This window comes from Rattus norvegicus, chromosome 2 (assembly GCF_021556685.1).
Source record: "Rattus norvegicus strain SHRSP/BbbUtx chromosome 2, alternate assembly SHRSP_T2T, whole genome shotgun sequence".
In the NCBI taxonomy this organism is placed as follows: domain Eukaryota; kingdom Metazoa; phylum Chordata; class Mammalia; order Rodentia; family Muridae; genus Rattus; species Rattus norvegicus.
Genome location: NC_141535.1, coordinates 101,842,952 through 101,857,942, shown reverse-complemented (window position 1 = coordinate 101,857,942; position 14,991 = coordinate 101,842,952). Strand labels below are relative to the sequence as shown.

The 14,991-nt window shown below is 38.9% G+C and overlaps 1 protein-coding gene across 2 annotated transcripts in view; it reads left to right on the top strand.

Moving 5' to 3' along the window:
- Window positions 1-14,991, top strand: part of Cyp7b1 (cytochrome P450 family 7 subfamily B member 1) — a 173,158-nt gene that overhangs the window by 23,020 nt on the left and 135,147 nt on the right.

Genomic DNA, 14,991 nt, shown 5'->3' with positions numbered 1-14,991 from the left:
TAAATGTAGGACCATGAGAAGTGTCTGGTTTTGACGGCAAGTGCAGGGCTTCTGAGAAGTAGAGTGTTTTATTGCTGCTCTTTGAGGGGATTCACTGAGGATGTTTAAAACTCAAAATCAGGAATAAGAACTGAGATTTGAATAAATTCACCTTGGAAGAAAGACAGCCCAGAATTCAGATTTGCAATGAGAAGATTGTTTATAAAATTACATTGGCAGGTGTGGGAGTTCACACCTGTAATTTCAGCATGCATGAAGGTGAGGAGGGGAGACCTGAAGTTCAGGTCAGCTTGCCAACATCACAAGATCCTGTCTGGAAAAACAAAACAAACAAATCTAATACCATATTTTAATATATAACATATAAATTAGATGGAGTGCTTGTTATATAAAGGAAGCAGAGGGTGATATATTTGACTTTCTCATTTTCACTTGCTAAGAATAAGCCAGAAAGCCGTTGTCACGTGAGAACAGGGTGCTCACATCAGAAATAAAGGTGATTTGAATACTCACCCTGTACTAACTGAAAGTAAGCTTTCAGCAAGATAGTTTACCCCCAAAGACAGAGCTGTGGAGAGAGATGGATGATTTTGAGAAGATCCCACAGCTTCACCTACAAGGGAGGCAAACATGTACTTCTCAGGCAATGCTTACTGTTCTCCATCACAGTGGGAAATACTGAGGTAAATGCATAATCAAATATGTCTCTCAGAATTTCACAATGGAGTTAGAAGCACATACAGTAAATTGAATCTTCAAAGTTCACACTTCCCTCTCTATGAATTCAAGGTTGCCTATTGCCTGTATTCCTCAGTTTTACACACTGTGCTTCATTTACACAATCTCCTAAGATTGTGCTTTGAATTGACAGGAGAATTGAGACTATTAGTGCCTATGACCATCGGAATCTCCATCCTATTTCTATCTCAAACTTTAGTCCTTCCATTTGGAGCAAAAAAAATTATTTATTGGCTGACTAATGTGTGAATGTATTGTTAGCTACCGATTATGTAGCAATGAAAGTCACAAAATAACCCAAAGACAGAGACAAAATAACTTAGCGATTCTAAGCGACACAAAAGGGTATGCTATTGGGATAGAGCAATTCCTCAGAAATCAAAGCAATATTAGCAGGACTGGATTGGAATAGTAGCTATTGGCTTTTGATGATGTGGGAGGAGGCAACTAAAGAGGGGAGGTTCGAGTTTCTGTTTTAAATGAAAGGTTAGGCTTCTATTCAAGGGATGAGATACTTTATTGGGCATGTTTCATGTGCAGTGTTAATGAGATACATGTTTTTGTATTCTCTTTGGAAATGTAATATATGGACATTAACTTTTATACTCAATTCTTAGTGATTTTGGAGTAGGGACAGGATAGTTCTCTCTCCGGAGGCACATCTTCCTTCCTCCACATAAAATGTTATCTATCCACTATTCTTCCTCAAAACATGTCTTCAGGATCACAGTAATTGGCTGACAGATAGCATATGACCTTTGACTTTGGGTGTTTTACAAACTGCTGTTCTTAGAAAAGTTCCTTTTCCTGTAGGAGCCAGAAGTTAAAAAAAGATTCAGGCCTTAAACAATCTAGTAGATGTTGGCTCTACCTTGAGGGAAATGGGAATGTGTGCAACTGCAAGATTTTAGATAAAACTTGTCTGATTCTGGGCTTACTCCAGCATTATCCCAGCATAGAGCAATTATAATCTGGAAACTTGGCTGCTCTGTCAGGGAATCATGTCCAAAAGTTATGGATAGGGGGAGGGGGAAGGGAGGGGGAGGGGGAGGGAAGGAGGAGAGGGAGGGGGAGAGGGAGAGGGAGAGGGATTAAGCTGAGTTGAGGAGATCAAATCCCTCAACTAAAATTATTGACCCCTCTCAAATTATTTAGAAGCTCTTAACTAAATGGCCGGTGAATGTTTAGATTATCACTGCATGCGCCTGGGACAAAGACAAGATAATCACCTTTTCCCAGGGTATTTTTTTATAGCTTCAGTGCTTATCCTCCTGCAGAGTGTAAGTAGGCAGAGGATAAGTATAAGCAGGTAATGCTCTGGCAGAGTATTGCAGGCTCCACAGGTCTTGACCCTAGTTTACAGGCCACCATGAACACTCTGAGGCATGGCTGCCACCTTGGAAGGCTGCAGGTCTTTTATTTGTGTTGTTTGTTTAATGTTTATTATTGGTGGTATATTGATTTTCAGTTTATGGTTCAATAGTTTTATGCTTTATGGTAGATGAGCATTTTATTGCAAATTAAGGCTCTTACAATAATAAGTATATAAAGTATGACCCTCTTATTAGGCATTCATAGCATGGCAGTAGACAGTACAGCATAGAACTTTGCTCCATGTGTTAAAGTCCTTTTTCCACTTCCTAGCTCCAATATGAAAAGTCAGCTCATCACTTTCTTTATGCCTTGGATTTCCGAGTGAAGAAACTAGGGGGCCTTGTGCTGAAGTTCTAAGATGCACAACTTCCAAACTCTGTAACTTCAAGAATAGTTTTTCTGCCCAATTACTTTTCAGACTTGGGAAGTTTTTAAAGTTATTTATGGCGCACACCATTGTTCTTACCTATGGTTTAGGTGTTAGGCCTTATTACAAAAATATTGAATGCATGGTAATGGATGGGAACATTGATAGAGTTGATAATAAGCTGCTTCCCAGCATGGCTTTTCTAGTTGAAAAGGAGGAAGAGTAAGGGAGGGAGGGAGGAAGGGAGAAAAAGGAGGAGGGAGAGGGGAGGAGGGAGACAGGGGGGAGGGAGAAGAGGACGGAGGGAGAAAGAGGGAGATTGTGTTTAGAATTAATCAAGGATATTGAACAAAAAATGCCAGGCAAAAATGAATGTTAAGAACATTGGGGCTTGTGAGCTCTACTGCTGGCTGAATTTGGTGGGAAAGCTTGAGGAAGGCCATGATGCCTGACCCAGTGTTTTCAGGGTGAACCTACTGGGAGCAGAGGATGTTCCAGCAACTGCATGCTTGGACAGAGATAGGGAATAAAAGTGAAAGCAGGCAGAGGTGTGGGAATAGGGAGATGAAGATTATATTTGAGGAAGGAAAATGTGAAAACACAATTTTCATAAGCCATGGCAGTGGTGGTATGTACCTTTAATCCCAACACTCAAGAGGCATGAACTGGCGGATCACTGTGAGTTCGAGGATAGCCTGGTCTACAAAATGAGTTCCAGGACAGCCAAAGTTGTTACACAAAGAAACCCTGACTCAAGAAACAAAAAACCAACAACCCCAAACTCCTAAAACCAAAAAAAGTAAGACATCAGAATAGCAAATTACCAGCAAATTGTTCTTCCAAAATAAACAGTACCTTATTATATGACCTCCTTTGTTTAACTTCTTGGACTTATTTGTCTAACACTAAAAACATGTTTAAAGAACAACTATTATTCATCAAGAATTATAAGAAAGATTAATTAAACATAACAAAGAAGATGTTTAGTGGTTGAAGCTAAATGGTCATATATAGTATCATGAAAGATGGTTTCTTTAAAAGAGCTAATATGAACCACTCTAATAACTGCTTTCTAATCTGAAGCATTGTGGTTTAGAAAACATTGGCTCACTTCATGAATTAACCAATAAAGTGCATGGAAACTTGCTGAAGTAACTCTTTTAATTTCCTTGCATGTAAGTTATTATCAGTATTACAGAAGGGGGACCGCATGACAGGAGATTGCTCAGCATAAATAAAACTGATCACTAAACCTATAACTGGAGAGAAGTCAAAAGAAATTCAGTATGGGCTCTCAGTATCAGGTAGCTTATTCTTATGTCACATAAAAATAATTTGTATATATCCCTACTGCCATTTACACTTAGGAGCTTAGAAAGTGGCCATTTTAGATAAGGTAAAGTTGCAATTATGATATTGTTACTAGTGCATTAAAACAACGACAAAACAAACCACAATGGTGAGTTTCAGAGTCCCAATTATGATAAAGGCCATCCCAGAAGCCTTTGCATAAACCGAATGTGTAAGTTCTCTGCTCTCGTTTATAACAGTTTTAGCAAGCTAAGGACATATTTCACATTTGAAAAGCAGCTTAGAATGTCAACTCTCGAATAGGCCTGCCTTTCTTAGTTCTTGCTTTCTCATATACCCTGCAATCCTCAGCATCATGAACGAGCAGTTTGGAGACAGAACTGGATGTAGTTCAGACAAGGTCTTGGTAAGAAGATGGGACTTATTTCTTCCACCATATGGAAGGCTGAAATTTGAGGGAACAAACCAAAATGTTAATTCAAAATCTTATTTAGGAAACAAAACTTGTGTGACTAGGAATAGACAATAACCTAAAAATATTCTGGCATGTGTGCATTATGGTACATAACAGATGTCACTGAGTAAGGCCTTAGGGGTCAGCAGAACATGGCATGGTTTCCAGAGAATGGGTCCTCCATTCAGGGAAATCATTGGACTTTTCATAGTTTGAGAACTTCAAATCTTTTCTAACCCAAGTACCAAATTTATATTTTCAATCCTTTGAGAAAATAAGTATTCATTTTAAGATAGCCCTCCACTTTCACGTATGATTGATGAATAAACACTGTCTATGTGGGTGCTGGAGAGATCATTTGGTGGTGACAATTGCTTAGTGCTCTTAAAGAGGACCCGGGTTCGGTGGTAAACATGCACGTGGCAGCTCTTTTTATCCAGGATTCTGTTTATGGTTTCTTTTATTTTTTACATTCTTTTCTTAAAATATAAATAAGTTGTAGACTTGGAAAAACAGATCAATGATTCATAGCACTTTCTGTTCTTGCAGAGGACCTGGGTTCAGTTCCTAGCATCCTTATGGAAGCACACTGCCACCTTTATCTCCAGTTCTATGTGAATTAATGCATTCTTCTGGTCGTTCGAAATAGAGTAGGCACATGATGCACCTACAGATAGACACAATCTCATATACATAAAATAAAAATGTTGCGTGAAGTAATAAAAAGGCACCACCCCACACTATGCGAAATCTCCCCACACGACTTGCTAAGTTCCTGTGGTGGATCACTGCCACACCAGCCCCATGTTTCCAAATTTGCATGGCTAGCTGGGTGCACTTCTTGAGAGTCCATGCTTTGCCATCATACCTTTTTCTCTGGAACCCAGCTGAGTCATCGTGAAGGAAAACACCACACAATCTTAATTCAGAATCAACAGGTAACACAATCGCTGGGGTCAGCAACTAGCATCCTAATGTATAAGCCATTCTAAGTTAAATTCTCCAGTAGTGGATCTCAATGGATCTGCTACCTGAACGAGGTGGTGGGGTGGGGTTCCCCTACCTACATTTTGGCCTCCATCTGTCTCCCATCCACAGCAAGTCTGTTTCCTGCCTCTCCTCTTCCCCTCTCCAACCAGGAAGTCCCACCTATTCTGCCCAGTGATTGGTTCCTTGAAATCTTTGTTCATTAGGGGAAGGGTTCATTTTACCTGAGTAGTGATTCACTCCTGTCCCAGGCAACCCCTCTTGGGGAAGCAGAATTAGCACCAAAATACAAACAGCCCCAGGGCTATCCACATAAAAACAAATAATTAATTAAAAACTGTATATCTGATGTCACACAATGATGCTACATTTGTGTAATCATTTTGACAACCATGCTCATTTACATGCCCATTGCCTTCATGACGAGTTCTTAATAATATTTAAGATTCACACAGTAAGTTTCAAGTATATATAATTCACTATTATAAGTTATTGCTAGTAATGTTAGACTTGTACAAGTCGCTCATTTTCTAACTGAAAGTGTGTACTCTTTGGCGAGCATGTCTCACTTCCTCACCTCCAAGTGCTAGCAATATGCATCTTACCGTCTCTCTGCATACAACTATTGAAATGTCACACACCATTGCTGTTGTACGTTTGTCTTTCTGAATCTGTGTTTGCACTTAGCCTCCTGCTCTCCACATTCATTTATGTGATGCGCCCAACAGCTCCTGCTTCATAAAAGATGAATATTTTACTGTTTGCTTAAATCGTTGCGATCTGTGTTGCAGTGGATGAAGATACCTGTCTATATTTTTGTTGCTTTGTATTTATTGACTTAAATGTTTTATACAGTATATTTTGATCATCATCTTTTCCCTTCCCCAATCCTTCCTGGTCTCCTCATCTCCCTACCCTCCAACTTCATGTTCTTTCTCTCTATAAAGAAGAAAAAAAGAGAAAACAAAAAAAGAAATATGAAAACAAGTACTGGCTGATTTCTCATTTTTCTTTTCCTTTCTTTTTTTGATATTTTACTTTTTTGTTTTGTTTTGTTTTTTGTTTTGAGTGTACATAGTATATAACATGGGCAGGCACATAGCATATGTAGGGCATCAAATCTTATAAAACTGCTTCTCCACTTTCACTTTTGAAACAGGGTTTCTCATGGAACCCAGAGCTCACTGACGGGCTAGACTAATTGACCTACAAGCCCAAGAATGCTTCCATCCATCACCACCCCCTTCTAGTGCTGGGAGTATACATTCACACTGTCACTCACAGCCTTTTCCCATGGCTAGGAATCAAACTCAGGCCCTCAAGCCTGTCCAAATACTTTACTTATTGAAGAATGTCCACCTCCCTACTACCGTCACATTTTCATTGAAAGGCTGGGCTTGTAAGTTATGAATCTGTGGGGTAAGTGACATTAGTAGCCTTATTTTATGGAGTATCAACTATGTGTCATACTATGTACCGGGCCACTCTCAATTGAACATATTTTGGGAATTTGGTTTCCTTCTGTTGCCCTCACAAAGAGAGCTTGTCTAGGGAGTCAGTTTATGGTCCTTAAGGCCACTCCCACTGAGCAGTTGAGCTGGAATCCAATGTCTCCAACATATTTGCAAACCCACACTCCGTACATATTTCAGGCTATTTGACTGGTACAGACAGAATAGCTTGGCTCTTGTTGGGCCAATGCTTCAGCTCTCAGCCTGGAACTCCATAAAATGTGCTCACTTCTGGGTCTCAGGCTTGTGAACATCCTGTAACTGAGTGAGCTGGAGCCCTGGCACGTCTCCACAAAAACTGCTGGAAATTCCCGTGTCATTTCTGAGTCAGAGATGCATTTCCGAATCCATGAATTTTTAAACCCGATGTCAGCAAAACTGAAATTTCTTAGAAACTGTGCTGTCTTCTACCTCAGCAAGGGCCAGGAGGCCACATTTTGTTTAGTGTCCAGAAACATAAAAATAAAACATCTTCAAAGGCACGAAGAAAATGAGCGTGGAGATTTCTGTATTGCAACATTTATATTCATGAAATATGGCTGTGAGTTTTGTGGTCTTTACAGACCTTTCCCAGCTGAATCTTACTATGTAGAGCCCACACAGAAACAGATTGAGACACCAGTGGGAAGGTGCGATTTCCGTTTCTGGTCCTTCGGTACTTAGTAGGCTCTTTGTTCACCCCTTGATGGTGAAGTAAAGGATCCCAAGTATCCATCCTGCGCTGTCTTCCTTCTCTCCTTCATAGATTTATTCTGCTTCCAAAACAAGTCCTGATCTTAAACAGTGTCTAGATGTTGATTCTACGTTTGAATGAAGAGCCTTGCGTCAGAGTATTATTCCTTCACTGCATTTATATGTTGAAATTTCTTTCTAATTGTGAAATATAAAGATGTGCCCCACTATTTAACAAGTATTTTCCTCATGTGCTTTACTGCATGCAGACACTGTGTTTATTGTCCGAATATCATAATAGTCTATATATAATCAGGAAGAAGTACTTAAAGATTCTAAGAAAAAGGAGGATAGACACAAAATTTTAGGGAAAATAAAATCAGAAGTCAGTTATACAATGTTGAGATTATAACAAACACAAATCTGACCATATTAGTAGAAGAGAGCATATTTCATGTATAAGCTCTACACGAAATATCATACACCTATTCTACAATGAACTCTATATGAAGGTAAAAAACATTTTCAGCTTTATTTTCACTGAATTAGTGCTTGACCATTTAATACAGATATATAACATGTTCTGCTTATTCGCTTTCTTCTCCCTCTCTTACTTCTCTCCCACCCTAACAACCTTTCCTTAACTATCAGTCCCTTTTCGCAGTTCATTACTTTGGGGTTTGTTTTGCCAGCCATGTAGTATGACCATTGGATTCAGATTATCAGTTAGAATCTGATGCGGTCACCGATGCCTACACACTTGAAAGTGACTACACTCTTTAGGGATCCCTGGGCCCTTCCTCCATCTGTGCCTGGCTGTTGGTGGTCCTATTCTTGTGCAGACTCAGTATAATTACAGCTCTGGATTCTGCCTTATTTTTAAAGAACACGGCATGTTACCCACTCTAAATTTTACTTGGACATAAAGCTGAATTTACCTATACTTAACTAAGAAAGAGGGCTTTCCATTTTGATTTTTAAAAATGAAATTGGGAAAGTCAGACATTTAGGGAAGTATAATTCACTAGTGAGATACCATGGAAGCCAGACAGTCCTTTCGTACTTGCCTGCTTTGAAATGGCCAGGTATCAAGTTTATAGAGTGGCAAAATGGCACAGGTGTGTGGAGCTGGAGTCAGTGTAGAGAGAAGAGAACCATAACAGGATATGTTTAGACAACATGATACTGATATGAATATCCAAGAGGAATCAACTAAAATATGACTAACACAAGTCAACCATGAGACCATGAATCAACTGATGGTGACTCCTGATATTGGATGTAAGGGAAAACCTGAATAGTCATGATATTCATTATATACCACTTCTCATCACCTTGTGTGAGTGTCGTATGGTCTTAGATCACAGATCTTTTCCTTTGTCAGTCTGCCTGTAGGCCATCATGCCTGCCTATGTGTGTGCTTGTACCCTGCTATGTGTGGGTGCTTGTGCCAGCATGTTCCTGAGTGACTGCAGGAGAGTGCCTGCCTATGAGACTTTGCCCCTGATGATTAAAGCAGGTCTTATCTGCCTGCGACTCCTCACTTCTTCTTAAGTCTTACAGCTTCCCCGACCCTCTTCTTTTCCTAGCTTCAAAGTTTGCACCTTACATGTAGCAAACTGTAACCTATGGACCAGCAAGCCCATCTTCTGTGCCTCATTAGTCCAGGGATGTTTTTGTTCGTATATGTAAATATAATCTGATAGCTGAAGGCAGTAAACTGTAAGTTAAATAATCCATTAAAAGAATTTCATTTTTTAATCTCATTGATTTCGCATATTTTTAATTAAGCCCGCATCAGAGAATAAAGAGTTTTACTAAATTATATTTTTAATATCATCAGTGACAGGTATCTGGTGATGCCATTCCTTCCTTTATATGCAAATACCAATATACTGTGATTACTTTTGTTTGTTGGCTCACAAACTAAAAAAAAAAAAAACTTTCCAAATGTTTGCTGACCCCTGTTTAAGAGGAAAAGCCATCAGACGATAATGGGGCTTAAAGGGAAATGAGGGTAAAGTGGAGCTAAGGAATCATGATGCCTTTTCCTGGTAAAGGAAAGCAACAGAATGCTCTTTTACAGCCAGGTCTCCTGTATCCCAGAAAAAAAGTCCTTTCTGTTCAAGCATGGCAAATATGTGCATGTAGACAGGCGTGCACACAGCATAAGCATACACCTGGCAGCCTGCCTGTTATAGGGGAAACGCGTCTGAGTCCAAATCCTAGGTAGGCTGTGAGCTAACCATCTGATTCCTGGAGGTCTTCCCTGTGCTGCTGACTGTTCCCTAGAGTTTCTGATGAAATGCTTCATGTAGAAAACTAGTGAGTTCCATTCCTTAGTCTCCTAGAAACTACACTGTTCCCTTCCATGTCTCTCTCACGGTTCTTCCTAACACCTCCTTTGTTCTAGAATCCTCTGCAGAAAAAGAAGTGTTACTAGTGGTCATTCCTTGGCTCTCTCCATTTGTTTGTTTTGTTTTGCTTTACTTAACTTCCTGTAGAAAATTTGATTTCTGAAATCTGATCACATCACTTCACGATTCCAATTAAAACCATATAAGTTGTCATATAAGTGTGACAAAGGTTAGACAATGCTAAAAACATATTCATGACACCCATGCATTTCAACAGGCTGTTTGTAGCCTGTTCAATATATGATCCCAATTGTTCCTCTTAGAAGAGAATGTTCACCCTGGACCGGAACACAGGGTGCTTTCAGAATCCCCAGTTCTTCCTTTGCCATCTCTGTGGATAGGGTTCTGGCTATAATAACCTCTTGGTTCCTTGGATGCACTTACCTGGTGTTGTCTTTCATTTGTGACTGGCTTTTGGTTCCCACTTGGAATCCAGAGAGAAATTTAATTGTCATCATGATTATTCATCACACTTTCTCAAATTCCTCTGTCTTCAAAATGAACCCATCTCATTTTTCATTATAATTTAGCTTTCTGGAATTTGTGTTTTTGTGTTGGCTTTTGTCTATTTATAGTGACTATAAAGTTACATTAAGAAGACAAGAGGAGTTAGAGAAAGGAATAAAGGAGCTGAGGGGGTTTGCAACCCTATAGGAAGAACAGTAATATCAACCAACTAGACACCTAGCCCCTCCAGAGCTCCTAGGGACTAAACCACCAACCAAAGAATACACATGTAGGAACTCATGACTCCAGCTGGATATATAGCAGAGGATGGTATTATCTGGCATCAATAGGAGAACAAGCCCTTGGTCCTGTGAAGGTTCCTTTCCCCAATGTAGGGGAATGCCAGGGTGTTGAGGTGGGAGTGGTTGGGTGGAAGTGTGAACATCTTCATATAAGCAGGGGGAGGGGATAAGGGGGAATGGAAGAGGAAAAGGGGATAACATTTAAAATGTAAATATGTAAAAATCCAATGAAAAATAAAATATAATACAATAAATAAAAGGCAAGAATCTTCTTGCCCTAGGCTGTCCAGACATCATTCATTTTGAATAAATAAATAAATAAATAAATAAATAAATAAATAAATAAATAAATAAATGTCACTATGAAGAGTCCGGTTTATGCAGGGGAAGGGTCTCTTTCCCTTTAAGTGAAGAGGTTTTGTGTATTTGGGTTTAGGAGAAATCTGGTGCCCATTTGGTTAATATGTACTGGAAGCCATCTTGTTTACAAAACAACAGGAGCTGATATGGTACTAAGTACTATTAGCATAGTGTTTCAGGCTGGATCAGAGCAAACAAACAATCTTGTGTTATAGATGAAATAGAAATTCAACAAATCCCCTCACAGTGATAACTGAGACAGTTTTTTTTCCTAAAATCATTATTATTATTTTTAGGTGAAACTCCTATTAAGATTTCTAAATCAGGATATTGTCTTCATATTTTAAAGTGTAGTAATGATTTATAACTAATGATATACTTCAGTGAAAGTTTTCTTTTTAAATTCTCAATGAAATTTGATATTTTTTAATGATCAACGACCTTGATGTGATTTGGACTTCAACTTTTTGTACTCATCTTTAAATCAAAGACTATTAATTGTATGTGTACTATCTCATTTTTTCATTCATTAAATTATTTTTAGACAGGTTCTCTAGCCTAGGCTAGCCACAGACTCCTTGTGTAGTCATAGACAATTTGAATTTCTAATCTTCTGTCTTTTTGTTTGGGACTATAGGTACATGTTACCAGTCCAACATTTTACAATGCTAGAAACTGAACCCAAGACTTTCTGAACATTACCGTACTACCATGGGTCATTGCTTCATATATCCCTTTGTTCGTTTGTTTTGTGATTCTCTCTGTCTCTGTCTCTGTCTCTGTCTCTGTCTCTCTCTCTCTCTCTGTATGTGTGTGTGCACACATGTGCTTGTGTGTAGGCCAGCAATCATTGTCATGTATCTTCCTCAATTGCTCTCCACACTACTTTTTTAGGACAGCATCTTCTCTCACCCTCCCTAAAGTTAAAGGATCTGGTTGTCCAACATGGCCCAGGGGTTCTACTGTCTCCACTTCCCCACTGCTGGGATTGTAGATTGTGCCACTACACCTAGCTTTTAGACTGCATATTTTCTCAGCGGCTCAGTGTTTTAGATATATACATGTACTTACATATATAGAAAAAAGGGCATAATGTTTTGCAATTTCAAATACTATAGCATGTAAATTCTTACAGAGAACATTAGAAAAATATTCACTTCTTGAGTCTCATTCTGTATCTCTTTCACCCACACCATATCCCATATGTCTTCCCTCATTATAAGCATATCTTAAATCATTAGAACCCAGTGGGTGGCCAAGATGCCTTTGGAGAGCAGCTCATAATTAATATTAACCTCTTGGGGAAAATTTTAGAGTTTACCTTGATTTATACAAACACAAACTCTCTCTCTCTCTCTCTCTTTCTTTCTCTCTCCCCTCTCCTCCCCTCCCCTCCCTCCCCCCCCTCGAATGCACACACTTTCTTTTAACAGAAATTGGCAAGGCATTTAATTATCAAAGCACATTTGAAAGTACGTAGCCACAGTGATAAAACTTCCCCTCTGTAACACATAATTTTAGGAGTCTTAATGATCCAACTAGAACACTGTTTTTTCTCAAAGTATCTGGAAACTTAGACTTATGCTTCCCTTTCTCCTGCCTAGTATACATCATGGATCAGGTAGTGGCATCTGCTGGCAATGAATGATATTGCCTTCTAATTCTATAGGTGAATTGACTGTTCATAATCATTCATCCCCAAGTAGCAAAGTTGTTTCCCAAAACAAATGTATACATGAAACAATAAATAACAATATGGGTGGCAATGGTGTTGTACGGAATGCCACATGAGGAGGAGAAAAATGAACTTGAAATGATTATAAGCATCTCTGCTGCTTTATTTTTCACATGCTATCAGTAGTGAAAAGATCAGAGAGGTTCACACACAGGCCAGGTCCCGACACTGGTGTAGGTGTTGCCTCAAAGAAAATCCCAATTCCAGAAACTAAGTAGGATGACTTGGTGTTTGATACACATAAACTATTTAGAATGGAGTTCAAATGGCAATGAATATTTTTATGTACTGCCACATGTACACAGCTTCAGTTCTTCTGAAGACCAATTTTCCTATATTCATCAAAAGTCATAAAAGAGTTGAGTGTGAGACTAATCATCCTGGAACTCATGAGACTGAAACTAGAGGATCATGAGTTCAAGGACGGCCTGGGTGATAGAGGGTTCTTTTAGATCATCACGATCAGTGAAAAATTGCATGAAACAAGACAAATTTAAAACACATGCTATTTGATTTAGCAGTGCTAAAGTTAATAACTCAGAAAACAATCAGAGATGTACTTAAAGATTTATTAAAATATAGTGATTTTATCTCTGTATATGTATATGATACCTATTATAATATGTATTTTATAGTGAAAAATAAATCATTTAATATAACGAGTAACAAGGAGTTTTCAACATACAACGTTATATTCCTAAAATAAAATGATATTCATCCACTGAAAATATAGCAACATTTGATGGTATAAATAAATGTTTATGTTCCATAATTAAGGAAAAGATGAGTTAGCGATACTGTATGATGTCTTTGAGAGGGGTAACACTCCATACACGCACATGTCAGTACTCTGTGGTTACACAGGAGATGTACCCACATGATTATTTCACACTGAAATATTCACATGATTATCTATCTCATAGTGACTTCTTTCCACACCTCTATTTTTATAACTTTTCTACAGTAAAAATATACTACCATTAAAATTGAAACCAATGTTTAGATGGTAAAGATTTGTTTATTTTTGTTTTATGTGTATGAAAATTTTGCTTACATGTGTGCCTGTGCCCACGGAGGCCAGAAGTCAACACAGGATCCACTAGGACTCTAATTACAGATGCTTGTGAGCTGACATGCAGGTGCTAGGGAGCTGAACTCAATAGCAAATGCTCTTAATTGCTGAGTCCTGCTAGGATATGTAACTAATATATCACTTAAGGAAAAAAGATACTGTGAAGTAATAACCACCCGGGAATCTGAATACAAAGAGATCTATCACAAAAAAAGAAACAATAAATGAAAACAAACAGAGAAAAAAAAACAAATGAAACAGACAAAAAACAGGAGAACAAGTAGATGAAGCCATTGGCATAAGGAAACCATGCTGGCATGCTGCATGAAAATGGTCTGGAAGGCCTGTCATAAGATGGGTTGTATCAGACATGTGTGAATGAAAGGCTAAGTCATGTTATCTCAAGATTAGCGCTGGGATTAAATCACCTTTGTACTCAAGAAGCCATAAGAGAGCACAAAACAGAACTGAGGCTTGATACTAAGAAATGTATGCTATCCTGGGGAAGAGAAGATCAGGTTTAATCAGTGGGATGTCACCGACCCTTCTGGATTTTTCATTTACCTTTGATGACACTCACTAAAAAGTTAGAGACCCGTTTGTCTAACAGTCAAAGCACCATCTCTAGTCTATTAAGCATTGCTTAAGGCTACTCTTGTACTTGGAACAAGATGGAGAACAAACAAAACTAAACCAACAGATGGAACAGAGATCTTATTTACCTAATTTTCCTTCAGGAAGCAAAAGATTGTTGAAGGGAACAGAAGGCCATACTGGCCAGTTTATGTTTAGACAGTGTGGCGCTGATAAGGATCTTTGGTATAAATCAGCCAAAGCATGACAGACGCTGGACATCTGGGGAACCTGGGGCAAGTGGTGATAGAATCTAATATGTAACTATTTCTGGCAGAATGACAGTTTTTGAGGGTTTTTATCAATACGGCTTTTGCCTTTGTCAGCCTTCCCATGTGTGATGCTTGTTGGCCTTGTGTGCCTCTGTGTGGCCTCTGTGCTGGTCTGTGACTGTCTCTATGCCTATCTGTATGCTGCAAGTGCACCAGTGTGTGCTTGGGTGCCTGGTGGAATCTCCTGCCTAGTAGCCTATGTCCATTGACTAGAGTACTGTGTTTACTATCTGTTCACAGCTTCAATTAAGCTCTTCATCTGTCACAATTCTCACCCTTTCCTAGCTGCAGAGCTGAGACCTCACTACTATGACTTCAAACATCTCCTTAAATTGAGAT